The 27,096-nt window shown below is 43.7% G+C and overlaps 1 long non-coding RNA gene across 2 annotated transcripts; it reads right to left on the bottom strand.

Moving 5' to 3' along the window:
• Positions 1–220: 220 nt before the first annotated feature.
• LOC308584718 lies at positions 221–15,629 on the bottom strand. Of its 2 annotated transcripts, XR_014006985.1 has the most exons (4): positions 15,155–15,629; positions 14,693–14,974; positions 2,347–2,411; positions 221–1,261 (listed from the first exon to the last, which is right to left on the bottom strand). It is a non-coding gene; the product is annotated as an uncharacterized lncRNA (long non-coding RNA). The 2 variants fall into 2 exon arrangements; XR_014006986.1 differs by lacking the exons at positions 221–1,261; positions 2,347–2,411 and adding an exon at positions 14,014–14,122.
• Positions 15,630–27,096: the final 11,467 nt, after the last annotated feature.

The following is a 27,096-nucleotide window of genomic DNA, read 5'->3' as shown; positions in this document are numbered from 1 at the left end:
TACCTTCCTGCTCTCTCTCTCTCTCCCCATGTAACAAGGAATAATACTCAAGTCAAAGCTTCTCTGTGTACTCTTCAGTATCGGACCCAACCTTGAATGTGCCTTGATTGAACTAATTATACCGCTAGGGGGTAGGAGGTTGCAGTTCATTGCAAATGCACATGGCAAAATAGAGATAATAAAAAAGGCTTTTATATCTCTAATCTCCAACACAGCAGAATCATTTTATGAGGCTTTAGAATACACTCTTGGTCTTGGTGATGCATAGAGGGGGGAAAGCAAATATTTTAGCCAACTTTCAATAGGCAAAACCAATTATAATGTAGCAAACAGTCTTACAATATGCAAGTTCACTGGAATTCTTATTCCATCCCTCCTCCTTTTTTGCTTCTGTTCTTCAAAGCCTGTAGATCACTCCCACACACTGACGGAAGGGAAAGCTGAAATTGTGAACAAGTCACTTTTCTTCTTTGCCTCTATTTCCTTTTCAACCCTTTCTTTCTTTTCGGTGTAAGTTGTAAGCTCTTTGGAACCAAAGCTGTCCTTTTCTATAAATATATGCCATGTCTAACACAATGGCCCCCATGATCTCGCTTGTTGCCTCTCAGTGCTGCAATAATACAAATAATCATGTCTTTCTACTAGCTGTTCTAAACCTACATGCTTCACACCCTCTTCCTTACGGTGTCCGCTTCCATTTGTCAGGGAGTGAATGCATGGGTTTGATTTATGCGGAGAAAGCATGATATAGACAGCATCACTTATGCTGAAACTTCATCTGTGGCTCCTTGCAGCTTAAACCTACAAGACCCAGTCAAGAAATAGACAGGTGGATTTCATCTCCTGTGCTGAGCACAAATGTTCCTTCTCTGCAGTTGCAGTTTTCGTAGAATTAGATTTAGATTTTGCCTTCAGGGCTGATCCACATGGAGCTCAGCTTTGGTACACTTTTCTAAACATGATGTAAATGTATGCTTCCCAGCTAGTAAATCTGATCACTCTGACATCATAGATTGAGAGTTCTGTTGCATCACTTCAGATTCAAATGCATGCTTTCAAGATGTGCAGTGTGCTTCAGATCATGCTGGTCCTCTCCCCACTAACCTGAGTCAGTATAAAGAGTCTAATCCATATATATCTTGTTGCACTAATTATGGCAAGGAAACTGAAAAAACAAACATCCATATTTTGCTAGGACAATTCTGCATTGTGTGTTGTATGCTCACAGGAGGAGACCTGGTAGCCACAAATCTTTCCAGGACTGTGGAAACGAATTATGTAGTGAGTTCAATTCACAAAAGGTGAGCACTTGATAGGTGCCACATAGTAGGAAAATGATCTGTGCAGTCAGGAAAAGTTATTTCAGATTCAGAGCACTTCATCATTCACGTTCAGGATATACACAAGAATGTAAATGCTCATCTAGTTCCTCTGAAAAAGAATTCAACTTGACATTTTCAAAATTAAACAGAATATCTACCTACCTACCTACCTACCTATCTACCTACCTACCTACCTACCTATCTATCTATCTCTGGGGCTCAAACACTGACAATGTAATCGTTAAGAGATTTTAATGGCATTGTCATTTTGGCTATTGACACAGTTTTTTAACCTGTTCAAAAGTCCTTTGTGAAACCTCCAGCTTGCCTGGGTTACATTGCCCTTTCAGTTTCCAAACCCCTTTAAAGAGAAGCAAAATTGGTTTCATTTAATAGGTGATGTTAAAAGACTTCCCCAGTGAACTCGATAGAAAGGAGGAATAGGGAAACCCAACTTTTTGCCCTCTCTGACAGAAATCATTCCAGTTTGACCACCTGATGGGCTCTTGGGGTTAATTAGAAAATCCCCATCAAGAGCTCAGAGGCCAATATCAGCTGTCAAAATCCCACATTCCCCTTCTTTCAAGTGCAAAACAACCTGTGTCTGAAGATGTGCCAGAGTATAAAAGGGCACGCCACCACCACTGTGGGCTCTGACTTAGCTCTATTCACAGCCTCACTACTATGAATACAGCAAAATCTCAAATGAAAGTTTTAATCTCCCCAATGCATTCATCCCAAAGAGAAAAGGGTTTCCCTTTTAACAATTTTCCTCCTTAAACCTTTTGTGTTGGTCCGCTTTGGTGCGTGGGGGGAGAGGTTTTTACTCTGACCCAGCAAGGGCTTTTGCTATAGAAAGCACTGCACCTCACCCTTTTATGCTGGAATCAGAGTAAAGGTCTCCTCAGACCAAAAGTAACTAACGCAAAAGGGCTTAAATGCAGACTGAACATGGCCAGAATGGTTTTTTAAAAAACACACACACACACCCCAAGAAAGAGGCACCTGATTTCAGTAAACTTACCTATTTGTGCCTTTCCACCTTTCTCCCATCAATCTATTAGCAGCCAACGTGCTGGATAGGAATTCCTGTGTAAAGAGTGAGAGACCTTGATGGAAAAAATAGTTGGGGGGAAATGGACAGCAGTATACCTCTCCACAGAATGCAAGTCTGAAGCCTGCAGCCCCTCTGCAGAAGAGGCAAATCTGTAAATAGTAAACCTAATTTAATTATTATCAGAGCTACACAGAGCATGACCAAAGCCATTCCGATATCAAATTTACTAATGGTTAATTTCACCTTTCCACATCACGAGAAGTTAAGTTTATTGCATTTTAGCTTTTCTTTACATACTGCAAGTTATCTTAGCTATATAATGTTTACATTACAGTGGTACCTCTGGTTACATACTTAATTCGTTCTGAAGGTCCGTTCTTAACCTGAAACTGTTCTTAACCTGAAGGACCACTTTAGCTAATGGGGCCTCCTGCTGCCGCCGCGCCGCCGGAGCCCAATTTCTGTTCTTATCCTGAAGCAAAGTTCTTAACCCGAGGTACTATTTCTGGGTTAGTGGAGTCTGTAACCTGAAGCGTATGTAACCTGAAGCGTATGTAACCTGAGGGAACACTGTATATAAGAGAGAAGAAAAAGAAAGGCCAGCTTACAAAAATGCCCCTAGCTTGCATTGCATCCTTTTGACACTGAGTGACTTATTTTAAACAAATTTTCCCTTAAGTTCAGCATCTAGATACAGAAAATAGCATAATTAAAAAAAAATATGGGTTAACCAAAACATCCAACTTCACTTATTAATCCTTATTCAGGATTGAGAACAACCTCTTCTGCCTAATCTATGGAATGGAATATTAACAAATAATGTGAAAGATCTTGAAGATTCAGATTCACATAAATAACATTATTATTGGGGGGACAGGGCAGAAATGTGCCTCATTCTACATGCAGCACACTCATTTTAACTATTTTTTTTTAAAAAAAAAACTAGCTATAGGCCACTGCTTATATATGTCACCACTTTGCCCACATTTATACATTTATGGCAAACAAAATTTATCTGTGCTAACATGTCCTGTTATAAAAGAAGCACCTACTATATATCATAAGACCCCAGCGTTTGCATTATTATGGCAGAGAAGTGTGTGTGTGTGTGTGTGTGTGTGTGTGTGAGAGAGAGAGAGAGAGAGAGAGAGAGAGAGAGAGAGAGAGAGAAATCCCATAGCCCACATTCGTTATTTTAAAAGGCATTTGTAGAGATGTTAATGGTGGATATCCACGCAGGCAGGCAGGCGTAGTGGAAGGGGTCTTTGTATTAAAATGCATCTCCTCTGTGCATCTTTAGAAGTGCTACTTGGTCTTTTTGAGGGTTATTTCACTGTAAAATGCCCACCGATTGACTCACAAAACCAAGGCAGATGCTATTCCAATCTCATTTAGAATAGCTCGGTGCTTTCAAAGAGCTCTCCCGACCCCCTGAAAGTACCATTCGAAGTCACCTTTTGTACCATGTCCCTCTTACTGATATGAAGGAGGCATGATTTTATGAGTGAGTGAGAACACTGCCCTCCCCTCCGCAGGACTGAGCTCCCTTCAAGTGATTATTGTTTTGTTTCTTTCCCTCAGAGCAGTAACACCTACATTGTATGAGGAGAGACAGAAAGCATTCATACCCTTCAGAAAACCATTCACTTAAAGGCAGCTGGACGGACTAAAGTGTTCAGCTTGCCCCCTTCACTCTTGGATGAGTTTTGTGCAAAGCCCGGGCTTGGAGGCCTTCCCTTCACAGATCCGAGCAATTAATGAGAGAATGATTGTATTAAAATAAAAAAAGGGGGAAAGGAAAATGTTGTAGTGTTTGGTCTGCCTCGATCATTTGGGTTTGTAATTAAATTATACTCCTGAAGTCCCCCACCATTATGGGGAAATGGCTGGTCTTTTCCTTTCTTTCTTTTTTAATGCCCGATGAAAAAGTAATGCTGTTTACGTAATTAATAGCCATGTGTGGCTTTTCTTTCATATTAAAGGGCTAATAAGGGTTTGAATATAGGGCCTACTGTTAATCCAGCAGCAATTGGAATTAATACTTCCCCAGCCAGATTCTTAGTCAAACAAGATGCAGGGGGAGGGCATTAATTTAGCATCACTCCCCCCTTAATTCTGACAGGCTAGTGAATCAGTTCCTTTCAAAGGAAGTTTTTGTAGCATGAACAGAGTTCAAAAGGTCCTAACGGAATGTTAAGGACCTCTCTGCCCCGAGGTCTGTGTGTTACTGACCAGGATCACATTCCCTAGAAACACTGTGGCTGTTCACTTCTTAAAAGTCCATTAAAAAGACAACAATCCTTTCTCTCCTCCTGCTCATCTCCCTGTCTCCCCGCTTTCATTTTCAAGCTAGTTATTCCTGGCAAGACATACTGCTTGTTTTTTACTTTTCACAATGCAGTCGGTATATAAGACATCCTACCATCAGATCACTTGACAATATTTGACCATTTTTGTAAGCTAGTTTGCACTCTGGCTTCTCTTTCATCTGTCAGCTTCATGAGATTTATTTTGGCTTCTTCCATATGTTGGATTGTCGGGTCACCACCAGTTCGTAGTTTCAGTATAATTCTACCAATAAGGAAATAATAACAATAGTAATAGTAGTAGTAGTAATAGTAATGAATAGAATATATTTCTGCCATTTCTATATGGTGGAACTGTGTGTCTGAACTATCAGTTCTGCTTTTACTAATATAATAATGACTATGATGCATGCTGGAGAGAAATGGACTTCCAGATGCAGCAAACAACAGATGTACATTCTAAACTCTGCCTCAAATATCACTATGGGAAAGGAACATGGCTCAGTGGTTGATCACATGATTTGCAGGCATAAGGTCCCAGGTTCAATCCCTGGCTTCTTCAAGTAGGAGTGGGAAATACTCTTGTCTGAAACCCTGGAGAACCACCATCAGTCAGTGTAGACCAGGAGTAGCCAACACGGTGACCTCTAGAAATCTTAGACTGCAAATCCGATCTGCTCCAGCCAGCATGGCCAGTGGTCATAGATAATGGGGAGCTGCCCTCTGCAACATTATTTGTTTTTTGGTGTGGGGGGGTACCCAAATGGTATAGGCAATACCGAGTTATAAGGTTGGATTTGGTATAAGCTATCTTCCTTTGTTTCTAATAAGGGTAAATTATTTGATAGACATATAATACATAATGTTATTTTTTCCATATTTTGAAAAATGGCATTGCTCTATAGGAAAATAAGGGGGGATTGTGGCCAGTTGGAACTGTGACCAGTTTTCCAGGGCCATATGACATGTGATACTGGAGAAAAATGGAAGATCACACCAAACAGGCCTCCATGGAATAGTTGAGGTGGTTCAGTTGACATGAGAGCAAACTGTGTGATACTCCTCCCAGTCACTGTATGCACCGTAACTAATTCTGCCTTCTATTGAAACTTCTGGTTGCAAGTAGTAGATATCATGGCCCACTTTGCTGTGATGGTTCCAAATCGCACCAGCCTGGATGCCTCTGAAGATATGATCACCCAATTTGGAGTGACAGTTCCGAAGAGTGAGGAGTGGGTTTTGGTCTACACTTGAATACTGTTGACTCCAGGTGGTGGACTGAACCATTCCAAAAAGATGACTGTTCTGAACTATGCCAATTTGGATGCTTCTGAAAACATCATGGCCCAATTTGGCATCACATAACCCAATTTGGCATGATGGTTCCAAACTCTGCCAGTTTAAAATGCTCTGAAGATATCATCATTCCAATTGGATGTGATGGTTCCTGAGATTAAGGTACAGGTTTTGGTTTATTGTTTAGATACCATTGGATGCCTTTTTGAATCAAGGTGGCAGACTGAACTGTTCCAAACCGCAGTGATTTGGACATCTCTGAGGATAATGTTGCCCAGTTTGGCATAATGTTTTTCTGGACATGAAGAAGCGGTTCTTCATGAGCAGCCTCACCACCAAATTATTAATGACAATTGAATTTTTTGCCTTTCACAAAGAGATGTTTGTTATCTTCTAGATTCAGCTGGTCAACCCACTTTTGCTAGTCAAGAAGGACAATGGTCAAGAAGACATATAGCAGGCCACATTCATTCAAGCCCCCTCTTCACAGCCCAAAGCTGCAAAAACAAAAATGCATCCCATAACCCCATAACTTAATGGTGCCATAGATACATCCACTGTCTGAAGTTCTGAACAAGTCCAGGTCAAGGTAAATGCAAAAGCCTTTATTTTCAAAGTACTTAGCAAACTTATCTTAGTGACTCTCCAAAGTTTCTCTAATGCCACCAATTTGCCCAAGTTGAAGTAGGCCCTGAACAACTTGGAAAAGCGCCACTGGGTGGCACCCCGAGGATGCAATGGTGGCTTGACAAGTCATGCTTTTTCACTGCAATCCAGGGCCAGCTGCCTTAGGTGGCATTTCTGTCGCATTGTCTTCTGCCCCTTAAGCTAGCCTACTGCTCTCAGATACCATGGAAGATGCTGTTGGGTCACCAGTGTTGAAGGAACATTAAGCTGCTAGCTTTATTAGCCATCATACATGGACTGGGTGAGACACTATATTTTTCATTGCCTCAAGCAGCAAAGGACTTAAAATGGCTTTGTCACCATCACTGTCACTCAGTAGGCTCAGTAATGAGCTCTTTTCTGGCTTCAGTCAAATTCACTTTGAGACTTTCACCATTAATATTGTACTCATCTCTTAGAAAGCTTCACTGCTTGGAGCTCCTCAGAAAGCCAATGAGAAGACTGAGCTCTGCAAAGTGGGAGAGGCACTTGGGAGTGATGGTGACTACCACTGCTATTCCAGAGAGGAACCATGACTTCAACAGGCATTCTGAGGGCAGTGAGGAGAGAGAGAAGAAATACAAATCTTTCTGCAACCAGGTGTTCTCCTACAACTCCCATCATCCATGACTATTGGCCATGCTGGCTAGGGTGGATGGGAATTGTTGTCCAAAACATTTGGAGTACACTAGTTTAAGGAAGGCTGCTATAGGCTATAATGCTCTCTCACCAACCAATTCTCATGCATATATTAGTGTTATAGGGAAACTCAGCTGACCCTAGGCAAACACCGCTGCTGAGAAATCAGTTTCTCCCAGCTTACACACCCACATCTCAGTAATACACAGTATGTCAGTTCCCTTACTCATGATTAAGTCATGGGTGGTAGGTATATAGCCCTGAAATCAAACAACAATTCTCCAGGGGCCTTATGACAAGTTGGGAGGGAAATTTATGTTACGGTGGCTGGAGGAATAGTGGATGGACCTCAAATGTTGATCCTAAATATCTTAACACAGATTTAGTTATCACAGACAAGGTTTCTTTATAGCACTAATTCGGGGGATGCCAATGGAAGCCAGCACAGTGGTAAACATATCACAATAGCTGCCACTTCAGTTATCACATTAATTAGCTATTTGCTTCTTTATAAAATGTCCTGTGCAAAATCTGAGATGCAACTTTGCAGAATAAGGTGGCTTGCTTGCTTAAAATGGATTAATTTATATCCTCCGAGATTAAGGTCATATCGATATCATGCATGATCTCTATCAGCTTTACGGATTCCTGAACTTAATGTTCAGGCTCACTAAGGCCTATTCATACTTGGCAGATTGATATAGGAACTGACAATTCATTGCCACCCAAGTGTATCTTAGCCTACAAAGCTCACATAAATATTGCTGAACATATCCCATTGTAGAATGGCTAGTTAGTTATGCTAGTCATTCAGCTTCCTGCAACTCTGAGTAAAAGAGCATTTTCCTCAATGATTCACCTAAAAGAACTAAATGTACTATTGTTCTTTTGCTGTTTTTTTTTCTTCACCAATTAATAGCACTTAAGAAAATAGATTTATCTGTCAATCAGCGGAAAATTGAAGGAAGACGTGGAACAGGACCTGAAACTGGATCGAGGGGGGGGGATGATGGGAGTAAGATGGAAGCATAGTAATAATAATAATAATAACAACAACAACTATTACTAATGGTTCACTGAGCATTCTAGTCAAGCACTTTCTAGTTTGGCAGGTAGCAGTTCTCTAAGGCATCAGACTATGTCTCAACTTTCCTGAGATCCTTTTTATAGCTGGCCTGGGTGCTGAATCTTGGACATGAGTCACAGTACATCTGATGATATGGACTAGAAGAAGAAGAAGAAGAAGAGTTTGGATTTGATATCCCGCTTTTCACTCCCTTTTTAAGGAGTCTCAAAGCGGCTAACATTCTCCTTTCCCTTCCTCCCCCACAACAAACACTCTGTGACGTGAGTGGGGCTGAGAGACTTCAGAGAAGTGTGACTGGCCCAAGGTCGCCCAGCAGCTGCATGTGGAGGAGTGGAGACGCGAACCCGGTTCCCCAGATTACGAGACTACCGCTCTTAACCACTACACCACACTGGCTCTACAAAAGGTTATGCCTCAATAACGCTTTCTTCTACAGGATACTTATTGGTGGTTAATACTAATGGTTGGGTCACCTTCCTAAATCAGTGAAAGCTGGACTGCTTTAATTCCAGGCAAAACCAAGTGAGCCAAAATCAATCATTTTTGGTACAAAAGTAACTGGCTAATTGGGCTAGAAAGTGGTCACAGGAAGAAGATGGGCTTCTGTTTGGGAAGCAGATGTCTTAGTGTTTGCCTCAGTATTGTTTGCTGATGACAAACACCACAGCAAATCAGCAGGGCCACCATTATCCTGTGACAATGTTCTATTAATTAGGCATGCCATTCTAACTTTTAAGTATACAGTCAAAAGGCAGCTGTTCTATAAGCACTGTTATGAGGCAGTGAATTGGAGGGACCACACCTGGTAGCCAGAGCCTTAAGTGTCATCAAGTCCTGCCCTGAAGAGATCGCTCTCCCCCCGCCCCCCTACACGCACCAGAAACTTCAATTTGTGAGGAAAATCTGAGCTCACCACCAGTTCCCTCAAGGCTAATTCAAGCACCATACTCATGTCAGATTCACTTCAAAAGTCCCTCAGTTACTTCACTAATAGCCCCCCCAAAAAGAGAAGGAAATCCCAAAATGCTGAACAAACCATGAAGAACATTGGTGGTGCCTAACACATTTTGGTTATATAATGGCTGTGTACACACCATACATTTAAAGCACATTTAAAGCATATGACTTCCCTCAAAGTATCCTGGGAACTGTAGTTTGTCAAGAGTGCTGGGAACTATGGGTCTGTAAAGTACATTTTCCAAGATTCTATGGTGTGCTCACAGTAATTTACCCACCTTCAGAGTTCTGCCCCAGTCCTTCAGAGATTAGTTGTTTTTCCTTCTGGGTTAATTTTTTTTTTTTTTTTAGAATAATGAAGGTAATGTGAGATTCCCACTTTAACAAAGTTCCTTAAATCTTCTGAATCTATCTATCTACCTACTGCATTTATATCCCACCTTATTCTCCAAGGAGCTCAAGGTGACATAGATGGTCCTCCCCCTCCTCATTTAATCGCCACAACAATCCTGTGGGGTAGGATTAGACTGAGAGGCAGCGACTCGCCCATCTTCACCCAGTGGGCTTCATGCCTGAGTGGGGATTTAAACCCCAGACTCCCAGTCTGGCACACTAATGACTAGCCACTCCACCACACTGACTTTTGCATCTGGAGAGAAAGCAGCTCTTGCACCTTGTGTTTACTCCCTTCCCTATCTGCCATCCCTCCCACCAGACACAAGCATTCTTTGTGCCATAGAGCAAAGGAGTAAATGGAGGCTGATACTACAACTGACAAGAGAAACAGCAAGAAAAAGAAACTGCTTTCATTTTGTTTTGGGAAGTTTAAAGGAACCAGCCTATTGTCCCATTTGTAAGGTAATACTATGTAAGTAAGAGTCAAGGGCAGAAGGTAAGAGTTAAAGGATAGTAGCTCTCCAGCTGCGAGAAGAAACTTTTCACCGTATTGGTCCTTGTGTGTAGTATATCCTTTCTGTCAGTGACCAATACCTTTCCTTGTCTAACCAACACATGAAAATTGGTAGCAGCCATGTAATAGTCAAGAATGAATAAATATTCAGAGAAGAAATTAGGCACGTATTCATTTTCTGGTACGCAGTATAATCCAATGTAAATAGCACCCCATTTAGCTAATCTTCTGATGACCCACAACTATTTAATAACTTCAGGCCCATTTAGCTTAATGAGATTATACTGTACATTATTCTGAGGCAATCAGGTTTGATAAATCATACTAAATTGCTCTGGAGTTGCAATTTTGTCCTTCCCTCCTTCCTTCCTTCCTTCCTTCATGCATTCTCTCTCCAGAATAATGTCACTGTAAAGGATACTAGAAGCCAAAGCAAATGCTTCTCCTTTATTTTTTTTTTAAAAATTAAATTTTGCAAATGGTAGGTGCAGTAAATTCTATATATTTTAAGGGACAGGGGAAGGTCACATTCCAGTCTTTACACATGACAGAAACAGAAATCAACAAATGTTATGCAGGCTAGTTGATTCCAGAAGATAAAAGCAAATCCCTATATTCAAATCATAGACTATAGGGAAAGTAAAATACAATGCATGCATATGTAGCAGGAGGCAACATCTGCTTCTGTAGAAGCATGAGTCTCCAGTCTGTAAAATATAACAGCAGTGTCACCTAAAAAACTAAGGCTGCTTCATACTATACCTTTAATGCACATTCAAACCATAATCTTTCCCTCAAAGAATTCTGGGCATTGTAGTTTACCTCTCACAGAATTACAATTCCCAGCAAGCCTTAAACTACAGTGCTCAGAATTATTTGAGGGGTCAAAATGTGCTTCAGATGTCCTTTAGAGGTACAGTGTGTGCACAGTCTAAGGTTGCAGTCCTCTGGTCTCTCAGAGGGCATCCCAGAGGCTGTTAGACTATTTTGCTTCTCTCTCTCTCCAAGAATGGAGAAAGAGGTCCCTGGAGATAGTTGGTGCTCTACCAACACCAGATCTTAGACTCCAGAAACGGCAAAAATAAGGCATTCTGGGAGAAACTGGATCCCAAGCTATCTTGTTTCCCCAAAACACTCATGGAATTGGGGAATAGCATCATTTATTTCCCAGAAGAGAAGCCTATGGCTACCTTGGGTTTGGATATGAAGCTTCCTCTGCCTTTGATTCCTCCTATTCCTACCCCAAAGGATTGCTCTATAATTCCTGTACTGTATTTTGGAATGAGCTACTGCATCAGATGCTTGTCTTGTAAGCATCTGTGGGTGTGGAGTAGAACAATGACCCATTTACACCGGCCGACAAAAAAACTGCAGCAACAAAAAACCAATGACCCATTCCTTATTTTTATGTAGGAATCACTATTTAATGTATACTTGCATTAGTACTACTAGTGAGAATTCCTAATTCTTATTTATCCATTAATCATGTGCTTATAACGCCAATCATCCTGAAGAGGGGTGACCTGTCTGGACATGTATTATTGCATCAAAAGCGTTGCTGTGGTAAATGGCCCAATATGCCTTCAGCCTATCTTAGTATATGGTCCATGAAAGAAAGAAAAATGGTGGGAATGGAGCACACTTTTGAAAGCAAAGGACACACAACAGACATAAAGGAGACAAAAATGCAGCCCTTTTTTGGTGCAACCAAATTCAGACACCCTTAGAATTTAGCCCATCGGCCTCTTTCTAAAAATGGCTTCAGAAGCCCTATAGAGGTAGTTCAGCTTCTCTGACTTCTCACACAATATTCTTTTAAATGAATTTAAAGCTTTTCAGAATCCCTGCAAAATAACCATGGTGCAGTTCCCCTCGTACTATTATGCAAATAGATTAATCAGCCAATGCTTCAGTAGAATTAATTTATATTTGAATCAAATGAGCCCTAGACGCTTTATAATTGAACCCTTAGGCCAAGGCCTGGGCTAGGTAGCAACCCCATATTATTCATTTGACGAAACGTGAACTGACATAAATACTATGGCTAACTTTCAATCCGATTACTCCGTTACCTCACATCAATGCTATCCCAGCCATCAGACTCTGGCGTCCCTCCTTTCATTGGCTTTGCTAACAACTGACAACTCCTGCCTGATAAACAAGCACCCACGCTGCCATCTCGTACCCCCTCTCTTAACCCATAATTCCTGCTCAATGGGCCCTATTCGACAAGGTACTTTATTTTGTTTGTAGGAATCAAGGACTAAACAGGGTGTGTTTTGTGCTTTTTTTAAATTTTTAAAAAAAGTTCTGTTGGTGTGGCTACAATTCAGAACTTCTCACTCACAGCTGCTAACTATTTTGAGTCCTAACAACCAAAAAGCATGGGTGCTCAGCTCTTAATTTTAACAGTTATCCAAATTTATTATGGTCTTTTAAAGTCTTCCCACACCTTCCTTTATATGCCATTTTTTGATAACTGTGAGTAAAGGTCAACGTAAAGTGAACCCACATTTAAACAGCACCCGTATACCAAACTCATGTTGACAACCACCACATTCTTTCAATTGCATTGCACAGGAACTTGTATGGGGTGTATGTTTTAAGGAAAAAAGTTTTCCCCCTGTAAAGCCACAGGCATTTAAAAAGATTGACCAAACAATCCACCAGGTGTGAGAAAAGCCTCCCCCCGCCACTCTCTGTAGGCAGCTCTCTGGCAGAGAACTTACACTCTCTAATTAGATTATCAGGCCAGCTTTGAAACTCTTATCAAAACATTTTCTCTGCTGTACTGTTCATTGTGCATAGTTGATAACTAAGCTTCTCAAAAGCTCCAGTTAAAAACCTGTTTTCAAATAAGTTGAAGGAAGTATGGAGAAGAAAAAGAAAACAAGACTTCCATTTACTTGAAAAAGCATGGGTCGCTAGGGATTATTTTACAAGGCATGTTCTAAACATATCATATGATTTGTAGTTCAGCCTTTAGGGTGCACATTACATAGGGAAGGTTAAACACAGCCATTCAAAGCTCTCTTAAAGTTGGCCCCATGCTACCATTTGTGGTGAAGAGAGGTCATCTTTGTGCGTGGTACTATGCAAAGAGGTAGGCGAGGTTGCAGTGAGCACCAAAATACTTGGGACTGTGAAATTTCAAGCAGACTGTGAATCATTCCAAAAGGATTTATTCACACTATATTCAATGCTGCTCACATTTTTCAGTCATATATGTTAAGGGGGTATAAATTGTCTTCACCCCACCAGAAATAAACCAGAGCTGAAAACTCAGTGAAACTGAGGAATTGAAAATTTTAAAAACCAAGTGTTTTAATATTACTCACTTGCATAAAGCTTACATAATGTCTATATACAGCACGGCCATTGTTGTTGTTGTTTAGTCATTGAGTCATGTCCGACTCTTCATGACCCCATGGACCAGAGCACGCCGGGCACTCCTGTCTTCCACTGCTTCCCGCAGTTTGGTCAGACTCATGTTTGTAGCTTCAAGAACACTGTCCAACCAACTGGTCCTCTGCCGTCCCCTTCTCCTTGTGCCCTCAATCTTTCCCAACATCAGGGTCTTTTCCAGGGAGTCTTCTCTTCTCATGAGGTGGCCCAATATTGGAGCCTCAGCTTCAGGATCTGTCCTTCCAGTGAGCACTCAGGGCTGATTTCCTTAAGAATGGATAGGTTTGATCTGCTTGCAGTCCATAGGACTCTCAAGAGTCTCCTCCAGCACCATCATTCAAAAACATCAATTCTTCAGCGATCAGCCTTCTTTATGGTCCCGCTCTCACTTCCATACATCACTACTGGGAAAACCATAGCTTTAACTATACGGGCCTTCTGGTTTGGTTGTCTAGGATATTATTGAATGAAGGGAAACTGAATATGGTTATTAGTGATCAGCTGGGTTGAAGCACCATTATTACGAAGAAAAGCTTAAGAAATTATGTATTTATATATTTCTAGAATATCTGTATACCACTTTTCAACAGTATGTTCTCAACATGGCTTAGATAGTACAAAGTAGCTTATGAATGTTTTAATAGCATTTACAGTCTCAGCATTAACATAATTCCATGTGTAGATTGTCCACCCTAGAACAGTTTCACTCTCATTAGGATTTAACCAGTATCCAGAGATGGTACATATACCTGACATATACTGGGTCTCAACTGGTATTAGAGTGAATTGTATCAATGCTGTGCAACAAAGGTAAGGGCCGTATTGAGTGCTGGACTAGATGATCCTTTGGCAAGCATTTATTATGTTCTTCTAGTCCAGACTTCAGTTACTGTAATCATTGATTGACCTTGTAAATGTGGTGCAGGAAATCACAGCAAGGATTGCAAGAGCTTCCTAAAACTTAGCATTCAAGATTATGCTTGTTCTTGTGTTAGTATGTATCATACAGAAGGATTAAGTCTTGCTTCTTACTTCTGTGTAACTTACTGTGTGATCAAGTTCTTCAGTGCTGATGGAGCTGTAGTCCTAAACATCTAGAGAGCATCAGGTTGGGGAAGGCTGGCATAGGCTGTTGATGTGCTCATCTGACACATTAGAAACTGAAACTGGATGAGCAGGACTAGGTGATGGACTCCCAATGAAGCTGATGAGCTTGAAGCCCTATGCTCCGTCTACTTGTGGACCACAGTCATGACTGCTCAGCTGTTTGCAGGGGGAAGGCTTGGACGATGCTTAATCTCTGCTTGATTGCTTTGCGTGGCTTAAAAGCTGAGGAAAATATATGTAGAGATAGAGATCGAATTAATACCAACAATAACCAGACACATGACAAATGGGAAAATAAAATTCAAAGTAGACAAGAGAAACACATTAAGAAGAGAAGGGACAAATTAACTAGCCTCACAGTTGGCCTGGCAAAGAAACAGGGACAAAACTCCAGTGAATTACTTTTGACCTGATCACATCCTTCGTCTGTGTATTTGAGAACATGGTCGTTCAGGGTTGGCCAGTCTGAATGGAAGGGGTGGAAGCATGTAACTCTCGCCTCCAGGTTCCTTTGCCAAGTCTCGTCTCTGCTGTTTTATCCGAGATCCCTTCTTTCTTTGGGGCAGGGAGAGAAAAAGAAGAGAAAAAGGGGGGGAAACACCACACAGTTAACCACCTGTCAGGGCTGAGGACACAATAAGACAGCCCCCAAAAGAGCTTTTCATGCATGCGTAATATATTTGTTCAGCTATTCACTTAATGAAGCTGATAAATGTGATGCAAAACAATAGTCAAGTTAATCTATTTAGTAAAATGTTTTGAGACTTTCAGGCGATGTTAAGGAGGGTAGTGTATGCAAGCCATTTTCATTTCAATGCACTCATCTCTCCCCCCTCTTTGGGGGAATAGAGGGAGGAGGGGGGTAGATTCAGACAACCTATGTGAATATAATTTCTTATAAATGTGTCTTTAATGGGTTTAATTCACCCTTGCCAGCTGTTTTTGGAGCTGGTTTGAAAGAGCAAAACAAACGTGCCAGGTTTGGAAAGCTAGTTAAAATTAGTTTCGGTCATTGGGGCCAAGCTATATTTCCTGCAAACCATCTGCTTGATTGGCACAATAGAGGGATTTTCAAGGGGGGAAAAACAGGGAGGGAGGGAGGAGGGAGGAGGAGGTGGTGGGGGAAAGACCAGCAAAGCTTTGAAGGACCCAACAGTTACTGTTCCTTGTGCTGAATTCTAAAGGTGAACGTCTTAGGTGTCTTAATACAGCATGTCCCATTCAGGTATTCAGCAAGGCCAATGAGCATCAATAAGGGCACCTAGAAAGGTATTAAAACTCCACACAGAGAACCTTCATCCTTACCTGCCCCCCTCTAGAAAGAAACAAAAATAGAGAAATCTCTCTGTGTGTTTTAGATAGCCTAGAATTGAGCGAGAAGGGCATTAGCCAAAGGCGCCCGGGTGGAGAAGCCTGGCCACCAGCAGGAAAGGCATTCAGGTCCAAATGATTTCCTAGCCTCTCTTGTTCCATCAGATGCTAACGTGTTTGGAATATGAGTTATCACAGGAAGGCAAAACAAGCAAAATGTGCCAAGCAGTTGCTTCTTCCCCTGCCCCTAAACTAAACTTCCCCTGCCCCTAAACATTGCAAAAGGGTTGCCATCAAGAGCAGTCTTATTTAAATGGATGATGCTTCCTGATTTGGACTTGGGTTCTAAGCTCCCTTACCTGCCCAACCTAAACATAAATTAAATGACACACATCAGCTTACCGGAATCGCTGCATAAATGAGTTCCCATAGTGGTCTGTGCTAAGCTGCCAAGGTGAGCCCATTCACAGCTATTTCTGCATATAGTGAATGTCATACAGCAGACGGGTAATTGTTGATGTTTTTACTGCTCTTGCATGCTGAGGGACCAGGCATTGTTTGGATTGACCCTGCACAAGTGTAACCATTCACAGGACTGGGCTTGTGTCACACCACTGTCAACCCACAATTGCTTAGTGCCTTTTAAAACAAATTGTTAGCAGTAGGGCTTCTAGGTACCCAGGTTTGATGGGGGTGTATGCACAACACTGGCTCCCTAGGAAAAGTTATGTGCAGCAATTGCAAGGGAACTTCCAGCAGCCTTCATATGCCTGTATGTCCATGTAGTAGGGCTCAATTTGAACTCTCTGTAATGTAAGCAAACGAAAGATAAATAATGGAATGTACTTCCATTAAAATTATGCATAAATCGTTCCATGCCAGTTTACAATAGGATGATAGACTACAATCCAAAACTTAGTTCTGTAGTAGTAAATGTATCGTATCTATTTTCATTGATGAATTATTATTTACAAGCGAACCTTTTCAATGTTTCAGCCAACCAGCCATGCCCTCCTGCATATTCCATTCCGTTTATCCAGCCTCCAGTTTTCTGCCCCACCATAAATCATAGAATTATAGAAATAGAACTGTAGAATTGGAAGGAACCCTGAGGATCATCTACTCCAACCCCCTGGAGACACACAGCTTGAACACTTACTAGATGGCCAGAAGCACAGCTCAGCATATATCAGATCTCTAGGGCAGGCATGGCCAAACTTGGCCCTCCAGCTGTTTTGGGACTACAGCTCCCATCATCCCTAGCTAGCAGGACCAGTGGTCGGGGATGATGGGAGTTGTAGTCCCAAAACAGCTGGAGGGCCAAGTTTGGCCATGCCTGCTCTAGAGACACTCAGCACCCCAAGATGCTTACAAAGCCCAAACTAAGCTTCCTCTCAGTCTCTCCCCCCTCCCAACAGGACATAGAATCATAGAATTGTAGAGTTGGAAGGGACCCCGAAGGTAATAAAGTCCAACCCAACTAAAGCATCCATGATAGATGGGCATTCAACCTCTGCTTGAAGACCTCCAAGGAAGGAGAGCCCACCACTCTCTGAGGGAGTCTGTTCTGCTGTCAAACATACCTTACCATCAGAAAGCTCTTCCAAATGTTTAGTCAGAATCTCCTTTCTTGTAACTTGAATCTGTTGGTTCAGGTCCTACCCTCTAGAGCAGTGTTTCCCAACCTTTTTTGGGCAAAGGCACACTTGTTTCATGAAAAAAATCTCGAGGCAAGCCACGCCCCCTCCAGCCAGCCGATTGGCTGGCCAGGAGGCGTGGCCTTTGATTCCCCTGCTCTCACGGGGGCTGAGATGGGATTCCCCGCTCACGTGGGGGCGGATGGGATTCCCCGCTCACGTGGGGAAGGGCGTGATGCCCGCAACCCCACCTCCTGGGGCAGGCCCAGTAGCGAGCGGATGCGCAGGCCAAGTAGCGAGCGGCGATGGGATGTGGGAGCTCGCTCGCTCGTCGCCCCGCGTGTGCTCGCCGCCGCCGCCCCGCCTCTCACCGCCCGACTCGCCCGCCTCCACGGAACACAAGGCAAAGTTCCACGGCACACTACTGTGCCGTGGAACACCGGTTGGGAAACACTGCTCTAGAGCAGGAGAAAACAAGCCTGCTCCATCTTCCATGTGACAGCCCTTGAGCTATTTGGAGATGGCTATTATATCTCCTCTCGGTCTCCTCTCATCCAGGCTAAACATACCCAACTCCTTCAACTATTCCTCATGAGGTTTGGTTTCCGGAGCCTTGACCATCTTAGTCACCTCCTCTGTACACATTTCAGCTTGTCAATATCCCTCTTAAATTGTGGTGCCCAGACCTGTATTCCAGGTGAGGTTTGACAAAGGCAGAATAGAGTGGTACTATTACTTCCCTTGATCAGGACACTATACATCTGTCAATGCAGCCTAGAATAGAATCTGCTCTTTTTGCTGTGGCATCACACGGTTGACTCATGCTAAGCTTGTGGTCCACCGAGACTCCAAGATCCTTTTCACATGTACTGCTGGCAATCCAGGTGTCTCCCATCTTATATTTGTGCAGCTGGTTCTTCCTACCTAAGTGTAAAACCTTACATTCATCCCTATTGAAATTCATTTTTTTAGTTTTGACCCAGTTGGTCAATCTGTTAATGTCATCTTGAATCCTGATTCTGTCCTCTGCAGCATTAACTACTCTTCCCAGTTTGAAATCTGCAGATTTCATTGTCATCCTCTCAGTTACTTCATCTAAGTCGTTTATAAAGATGCTGAACAACAAAGGACCCAGGACAGAAGTCTGTGGCACCCGTTTGTCACTTTCCCCAAGGATTTGGAACCATTAGTGAACACTCTTTGGGTTAGGTCAAATAGCTACAAATCCAGTTAACAGGTACCTCATCCAGCCCACATTTTACCAGTTTCTCTGCAAGAATTATCATGGGGAACTTTGTCTTACAGAAATCAATATAGACTATTTCCACAGTTTTCCCCTGATCCACCAAGCCTGTAACTTTATCAAAATTTCATCTAGCATGACTTGTTTTTAAGAAACCCATGTTGGGTCTTAGGTAATCACAGTATCATTTTTTAAGTGCTCACAGACTGACCATTTAATTATCTGTTCTATGACATTTCCTGGTATCGACATCAAGCTGACCAGTCAATAGTTACCTGGCTTTTCTTTTTCCTCCTTTTTGAAGATGGGGACAACATTTGTCCATCTTCAGGGACCTTATCTGCAGGTCCAAGATAATAATCCCCTTGTTGCTTCTTTCCCCTTCTGGGAAATGAAATTGTCAGCGGAGCAATTGAAAAATTCGTTGCATATTACATTATTGGCAGAGTTTGAGTTCCAAGAGATATCAGGGTAGTTGAAGTCTCCCATGACTGCTATATCTCTCCTTTTTTAATGTTTGGTGTTCTGCTGCAGGAAGGCTTCATCCAAGTCTTCAGTCTGGCATGGTGGTCTTTAGCAGACACCCAAAGTAATGTCTCTGTTGTTTCCCTCTCCTACATTTTTACCCATATGCTGTCTTCCATGCTCATGGATCTCTTTACAAGTGTATACATCCTTTATATATAATGCTGCTACTCCTCACTTCCTGTTTGAGCTATTCCTTTTGAACAGGTTATATCCCTCAGTTTCTGCATTCCAGTCATGAATCTCATCCCAGTAATGCCCATTAGGTAATATTTACCATCCTGTATTAAGAGCTTAAATTTGTCTTGCTTGTTTCCCATACTCTGTGCATTAGTATAGAGACAACTGAAACCATGAGTCATTCCCTCCAGCTGCTTCCTTCTTGTAGTTTCCTGCCCTTTAGCATGTTTCTGTAGCACTACCTCAGTTTCCTGTGCATCAATGAAGCTATTATACCCAGTACCAGGTGTTCCCCTGCAATCTGTAATATTGTCTCCTCCCCCCTCAGCATTTAGTTTAAAAATCTCCTGATCAGGTTCACAAGACTCTAAGCAAACAGATTGTTGCCAACTACTGTGAGGTGTAACCCATTTCTTGCCAGAAGTTCTTCCTATATTTTGCTATACCAGTGAAACAGCATGGATCCTGATTGTTCTGCTTCTATGTGTCACGCTCCTCCAGGGTTTCATCTCCTGCAGTGGATGATCTTCCTTCTCTCTAGGGGCAACCCATCTGCCTCACTGTTCAAGGACAGTCCACTCTGCTCTATCAAGAAATTCGTCATCTTACCTAGTAGCTCAAAGTGTGGATAGACAAGCCTCAAGTTGCTGTACCTTCTCTACTCTTAGACCCTGTGCTCTAGCAGAGGCCACACACAAACAAACTTACAATCAAACCTCCAAACAGCTCAAGCAACCAGCCTTAATCCAAAAGACACAAGCTCATTCTCTTCCTTCTCCTTCACCAATCCCTGACAAACATCCAAGATGGATGTAGTAATGGAGGTGAAACTCAGGAAATTAATGTGGTAATAAAGAACTCTGAGGAGACTGGTTCCAGAAGAACCATGGATCTAGGCGAATTCTAAGAAACTGACTAGTACATGCTATCAAACGTCCTACCAGGGATGTCCAACAGGTTGATCGTGATCGACTGGTCAATCCCTGGGAGGTTCTGGTTGATCACTGGCTCCTTTTCCTTTGCGGTGGCATAAGAGCATCTGGTCCCGCCCCCTCACCCCGTCCTCCATTTTTGCATGAACGCTGGAACGGAAGATGCAGATAGTTTCTCCTTAGCTGAACCCAAAAAACCCAGGAAATTCCTCCCTTAAAAAAGCTCAACAACTTTGACCTGAAACACCCCCCCCCAAAAAAAAGGGGTAGATCACTGCCAGTTTTTTATCCTGTGAGTAGATCACAGTCTCTTGGGAGTTGGATGTCCCTGGACTAGGACAACTAACTTGGCATTTTGGGTCAGGAACGGCTATCACCCACAGTGCCCTTTTGGTTAGTAGTTTCCATCAACCTTGCATAACAGCTGGCCCTGTAGATCCATTGAAATTGAAAAACTTGAAGTTGTTCTACTCCATTCTTTCCACAGGTCTATGCTGTGTATAACTGACATTGGGTCCAGGAACTCTCAGCTGGCCTCCAAGCAGCAGCTTTACTGCCTGGAGGGTACAGGCAGGATCAGAGCCTGGGTGAGGTTGGGGTAGCAGCAGAGCACAGACAGAGCCCATCTGGCGTCTCACCAGACTGTCCTGGTAAGTGGCAGGGATGTTGCTACTGAAGCACTGGTCGGTGGCACCAATCTGTTGTGACTGGCTGTTCACTGCCTGGAAGTGGAAGAGGTGATTGTGGGCTTTGGGGACCTGGAGCCTTAATGGGAGGGGTGAAAGATGCTTAGTCCCAGGCAACAATATGTTTTTGGGGCCGGGCCCTGCCTGGATCCCTCCATCCCTCTGTGCATGTTCCAAGTTCCACCAGCAACACCCCCCAATTTGATATTTTTTTTAGCCATAAAGGGGAAGGAGAGGCGGACAACGGCAACAAAGCCGCCGAGTGACAGTTAAGGAAGAAAGTTGGGAGATCAGGACATGGAAATGAATGGTAGGACGCAGCACCCCGCCCTCTCCCCGCGCCGCCGATCCCAGGTCAAGCGGCATTCGTCACAGGTTTTAGAGGGAGAAGTCCCTTCCCTTCCACCCCCAGCGCCTTTGAAAAGACACTTCCAAAGGAATCGCTGAAAAGGAAGATCCTTTCCCTCCGATTTCTGGGCTTCTTGGGCGGCGGCCTTCCCTTCTCAATAGCTCCTCGGGCCCCTTTCGCCGCGCTGCTTAAGAGAAGTCTCCTGCGCGCCCCAGAAACATAGCCCGGGACCCGGGGCCACGTGGGCGCCGCCGCGGGCGGCGGACCCAGATAAGAGACAATGCAAAGGTTCGCCTCCCGGCAGCCCGACGGGGCCATGGCAGCTCCCACGAAAGGGCATGCGCCTGCCTGCCTGCCTGGGACGCAATTCCGCCTTTCGCCTCCGGTTCCCTGAAGCCCGGGCAAGTCGCTGGAGCTGCAGTGGCGCGTCACCGGATCTGCGCTGATTCAGAAGCCCGTCCTTCTCCCTGGGGGCTCCGCGGGTCTTTCCGTCGGACTGCAGCCTCGAACGTCACATATTTTCGGGGTTGTGAATGGGGCTGGCAGACACGCCAGACCTGTCTCAGAAAGTTATGGCCGTCACCTGTTGCCTCCAGGTACCCCAGCGTCGGTGGGACTGTGGATTGCGCTCCGATTCTTGGGATGTGGCGCCTGCTCGCTCACTGCGTTTACACGCGTTATGACCAAAGCGAATTATAAACAGAAAGGTTTCTAAGGATAACAGCGCGTAAATACTTTCCCATTTTAATCACCTCCCCACCCGAAACAATGGGTTGTGGCAATCTGCATCCTCCTAGCGGCAACCAGATCCTTCAAATGTCCCTATTTTCCAGGGACATCCCTGATTTAGAGAAGCCATCCCGGTTTCTGATTTGCTCCCGGAATGTCCCACTTTTCCTTAGGATGGCCCTGTTTTCATTGGAGAAATGTTGGAGGTATGGAGTTATCCGACCCCTGAGCTGTCGGATAGGAGGGTTTTTTAAATGTTTTATTATGCTTATATATATATGCCCAGATTTGCTGGGGCAACCCAGTAAGATGTGTGGGGGTATAAACAGTAAAATTATCATTATGGAATGGGACGTCCTTCTTTTCATCGGAGAAATGTTGGAGGGTATGCAAAACATGAATGGCCAAGGGGTTCGGGTTTTCTGAAACTCTTGCGCTTAGAAGTCTGCTCACTTCAAGAAGGTCGGGGGCCTAAGTCGGACTAAAGCCTATTGGGTCGGCGTCCCAAATTTGCTTCAAAATGCGGTCGCTACCCATTCAGCTTTATCCCAGGAACGTCTGTTCTCACTGGCTTGATTTCTTGACATGAGTTGAAATAACAGAAATATCGTAAACCGTATCCCCCCCTCTCCATTTCCTCGAGGTATGGCATTAAATAATGGCAAACCTTTAGTAGCCCAGCGTGAGGAACCACAAATGCTCTTCCTTCTTTCCAGTGCTAGAAATAAAATAAGCGCAACCTGAAAGTGAACATGCCCTAAAGGGCTAGTAGTTACGCACTACAGCATGGGCGTAGCCAAGGGGGGGCAGCTGCCCCCCATTAAGTAAAACAATAGAAATACTTAAGTAACTGACCAATCACATCTGCCCCCCCTAACAAAAGTCCTGTTCCCCCCAACAAAAATCATGGCTCCGCCCATGCGCACTAGTGACTCCTCAAGCACATTTAACCAGCTTTGTCTTATTCATTACCCGCGCGTAAAGGATGGTAAGGATCCCCTCCCTTCTTGTGCTTATGAATGACCTGGTGATTTCTCATTCGTATCAGGAAGTACAAAGCCGGAGTATTTGTTTCTGATCAGTTGCTTCATGTCTGAACTTGAGGAAGGATCATTTCCTTAGGTTCAGCCTAATTCTGAGCAGCCCTTTCTCTTCCAACAAAGATAACCTCATATCCTTTAGATCCGTCTTAATTATTACACCTAAATAACAGCCGCTATATAATTATTGCACCTGAATAACAGCTGCTATGTGCAGCCTGTGCCTTTCCATGACTTAATAGGACGTACTACTAAGCAAATGTCCTCAGCGCAAACACGAATAACTTTCCAGTCTCCAGAAGCGCGACTGGATGCCAAAGATCGAATAAATCTTCTGCAGCTTCCAAATGCTAACCTCCAAAGACTTCCAAGATTTATTTATTTTTAAAAGTCATGGTTCTAGTGGTCTTCGGTGTCCTCTCTCATTTACTTACATTGAATCGGTCTCTGCAAAATTGTTGCAAAAAAGGAACCACACTAGAAACAAATCCGAATGCTATTAAGAACTCTGCAGCAGCTTTTGACTTCTCATTTAGAACTGCTCCGGAGTCAGTGGGTGCCAGGAGCTAGCCTGGTCCGTTACTACCTGGAAATATGCGCCACTGGATTCAGTGGGATGAACTTGTACACCATCCCATCCCCACCCCGTCAATTAGCCATACTCAGTCCTGTCCATTAATTTCAATGGGTCTCCTCTAACTTAGGTCTCCCCACCCACAAATGCCCCTACCCAACTGGGAGTAAGTAAGCACTGGCCCGAGGTCCATTGATTTAGTGGGTCTTTACTGAGTATAGCCAACGTTGGACACCACTCAAAGGGGACTTCTCCCCGCCCATCAGTGCAGCTTTCCAAATATGTCCCCTTGGCATCTGCGCTATGGGACTTAATTCGAAGTCACTGCGCTTGAAGCTTCGGAGAGCATTTGCTCCCTCCCTCCCCCCTTGCAGTTTACGATCAAGCTGCTAGTTAGAATAGTAGATGGAGCAGTGGAACTTCCTGCCGCAGGAGCACAAAAGAGCTGCGGAGCCACAGCGAGAGCCAGCCCACTGCGAGCATTGGAAAGTGAGGATTATTTATATTCAGAGCCCAAACTCTGCTCTTTTTGCAAGAGATATCCGTTGTCCCCCTGTTCCATATCTTAGGCTTTTTTCTTTGTTTTCACCAAAATACATAGTAATGCGTGGAAATCGCGCCTTAAACCACTCGATTTGCTGTCAGCTCGGGCCAATGCTTACTTACTCCCAGTTGGGTAGGGGTATTTGTGGGTGGGGAGACCTCGGTGGGAGCAGGAGGGGCTTCTAACACCACCATATTATTTCGTAGACTAATCCCCTTCGCCTTCCCTCAAATAACTTTTTGATTTGTATCGAGGGAGAGGTTGAACAGACGTTCTTTCTTCGCTAATGTGATATAAATCACAGATGCACTTTCTCCCCCCCCCTCCGAATGGTTAAAGCATGGAGACATGGAGATCATGAGCGCACGCACGCACACCCCCAAGAAAGAAAGGAAAAGACGAAGGCCCGGACCCCAAAGGAAAACCACCGAAAGAAAGTAAAGCTGGTTAATAAGATTTTTTTGGAAGGAAGAAAGCTTTGTGTCCCCAAGTTAAAAAAAAGAGGGGTGTTGAAACAGCTGAAGGTGACAGTTAGTTCATGCTTAATAGGATCAGGGCTGCCTGCCTCGGGCTGCACGCTTTTGCCGGCTAAAAGTTCAGCACCAAAAGGCTGAATAGGGTGCTTTTAAAACATACGACGATTTAACACATCTGTTAGAGATTCTGCAACGGAGAGGTTCAAAAAGAGAAAAGAAAAGAAAAGGGAAAGAAAGCCTTTGCAACGACCTCTTTGCAGTGTTAACTGCCCTCAATTTTCGACTGCCCAGCACGTTTGGGTTGGTTTTTCTTTTATGCATTCACCCACCAACGATTTTTCTTGAATACCAGAATATGGCTTTTTTTCCAGTGAGTTGGGGTAGGGGCTTTGTGCTAAATTTCCCATTCGATAGCCAGGGCAGACTTCCCTGTTCGCAGTCTTGCCTCTCTCCCAGACACCTGCAATTCAGCATAACGATGCATCTTGAGGAAGTGCGCTGCAGCACGCGGAATTTCTGCCATAATAAATGTGTCAGTCTTCAGGACTCTTCGGTCTCGCTCCGAGCCTAGTCCTACTGCCCCTCCAGAGAGGTGTTTTCAGAAAGTCTGCTAAAAAGCCGCTTAGAGGCTAGAGGGCTGAAACATCAAGCAAATAGTTATGCGATCAGCCTGTACAGGGAGCGACAGTGGCAGTGCAGTCTTGTCCACTGTTCCTCGGAAGCCAAGTCCCATCGCATTACATATTGGGCATACGCCTGGGGCTTACCTTGGTGTGCCTTGCAGCGTGGGTCTGTTTGAAAAGAAAGCGCCGTTGAGATGCACAACCCAGTACGATGGCAGCAGCCCTTGCGGCTGACGCCGATTTTGGTCGCCTCCAAATGGAGGCGAATCCGCTTGAAATCAAGCAATGGAACTTCGACGTGAGTTGAAATAGGAACTTACCTTCCATAACAGCAAATAAATGGTTTTGTTTCCAAGGAACATATTTAGGATCGCAGCGCAAATCGGCTAAAGTCTTTTTTTTTAAAAAAAGCGATGCTTTATTTTATTGCCCAAAATAAAACATTAAATTTAAAAATCGGTACATAATATGAATTAGTAATCGTATGCGATGTAAGGCTGTTTCCCAAAATGGGTAAGATTTTGTCTTCAGCAAATTGTTTTTTAATAAAGAAAGCTACATTTTTGCTTTCCAGGATGTCTCAAAGCCAGGCACAAAGTGGTTACGACGAACATGTAGTTCTAATTTCCATTATATACAGACCTATATATAGTTTTGCTTTGGATAAGTTTAAAATACACACCAAAACACTCCATCCCAGAACGCTGATTTATGACTAGGTCTTTAACCGCAGCAATCGTGGGAGCCCGTTTAAACCTTAGCAACTGGAAACTTGTTCCGAGACGCAGACACTCTGGGGAGCAGCCCAATTTAAGTTTAGCAAGTAACACCCCCCACAACAAAGCCCCCGCAAATGCACAGCGGATCATATATCATATATATATATAAACCTTTTCATCTGCGGCAAAGATTTCACTTCACGTTGCCTCATTTGTATTTTCTATTCTGCAGAAAGCTCCGTGATAAGTTTATATGAATATTTATTGCTTTATTTCCTGAGAGCCAGCGGGGGTGGGGGTGAGAGACACAGAGAGAGCGCGCGCAAATAAATTTAATGCTTTTCTTAAAATAATTCCCCCCTTTTTCCCTTAGGAGTGTGGGGGAGAAAATGTCCCTGGAAACTTTTTGTAAATATATAAATAAATAAGAAATACGCATTTAATTATCCGTCCCGTGTGCGCGCGCCTTGCATCGGAACAAAACCCCGCTGGTCGCCCTCGGAGCGACGCCTTTCCCCCAAGAGGCGGTCAATATGCAAAATTGATGCCTGCCCCTTCTTTGTGGCGGGCCCATTGTGCGGGGCTTGCAGATGAAGCCTAATCCAATCCTAAATTGCGCCCCCGGACCAATCAGGGAGCCCCGAGTGCCCGATGAATGAAACTCAAGGGGAGAACCCCATTGTGGGAGCTGTCACTTCGGGAAGCGCCTGAGCGGCCTGGACCCCTATAAAACCCCATTGCGCCAGAGAAAGGCCGAGGAGAAGAAGCCTGCCAGT

Source organism: Podarcis bocagei (genome assembly GCF_964188305.1).
Source record: "Podarcis bocagei genome assembly, chromosome: 1".
Taxonomy (NCBI): Eukaryota; Metazoa; Chordata; class Lepidosauria; order Squamata; family Lacertidae; genus Podarcis; species Podarcis bocagei.
This window is presented reverse-complemented; position numbering and strand designations above follow the sequence as displayed.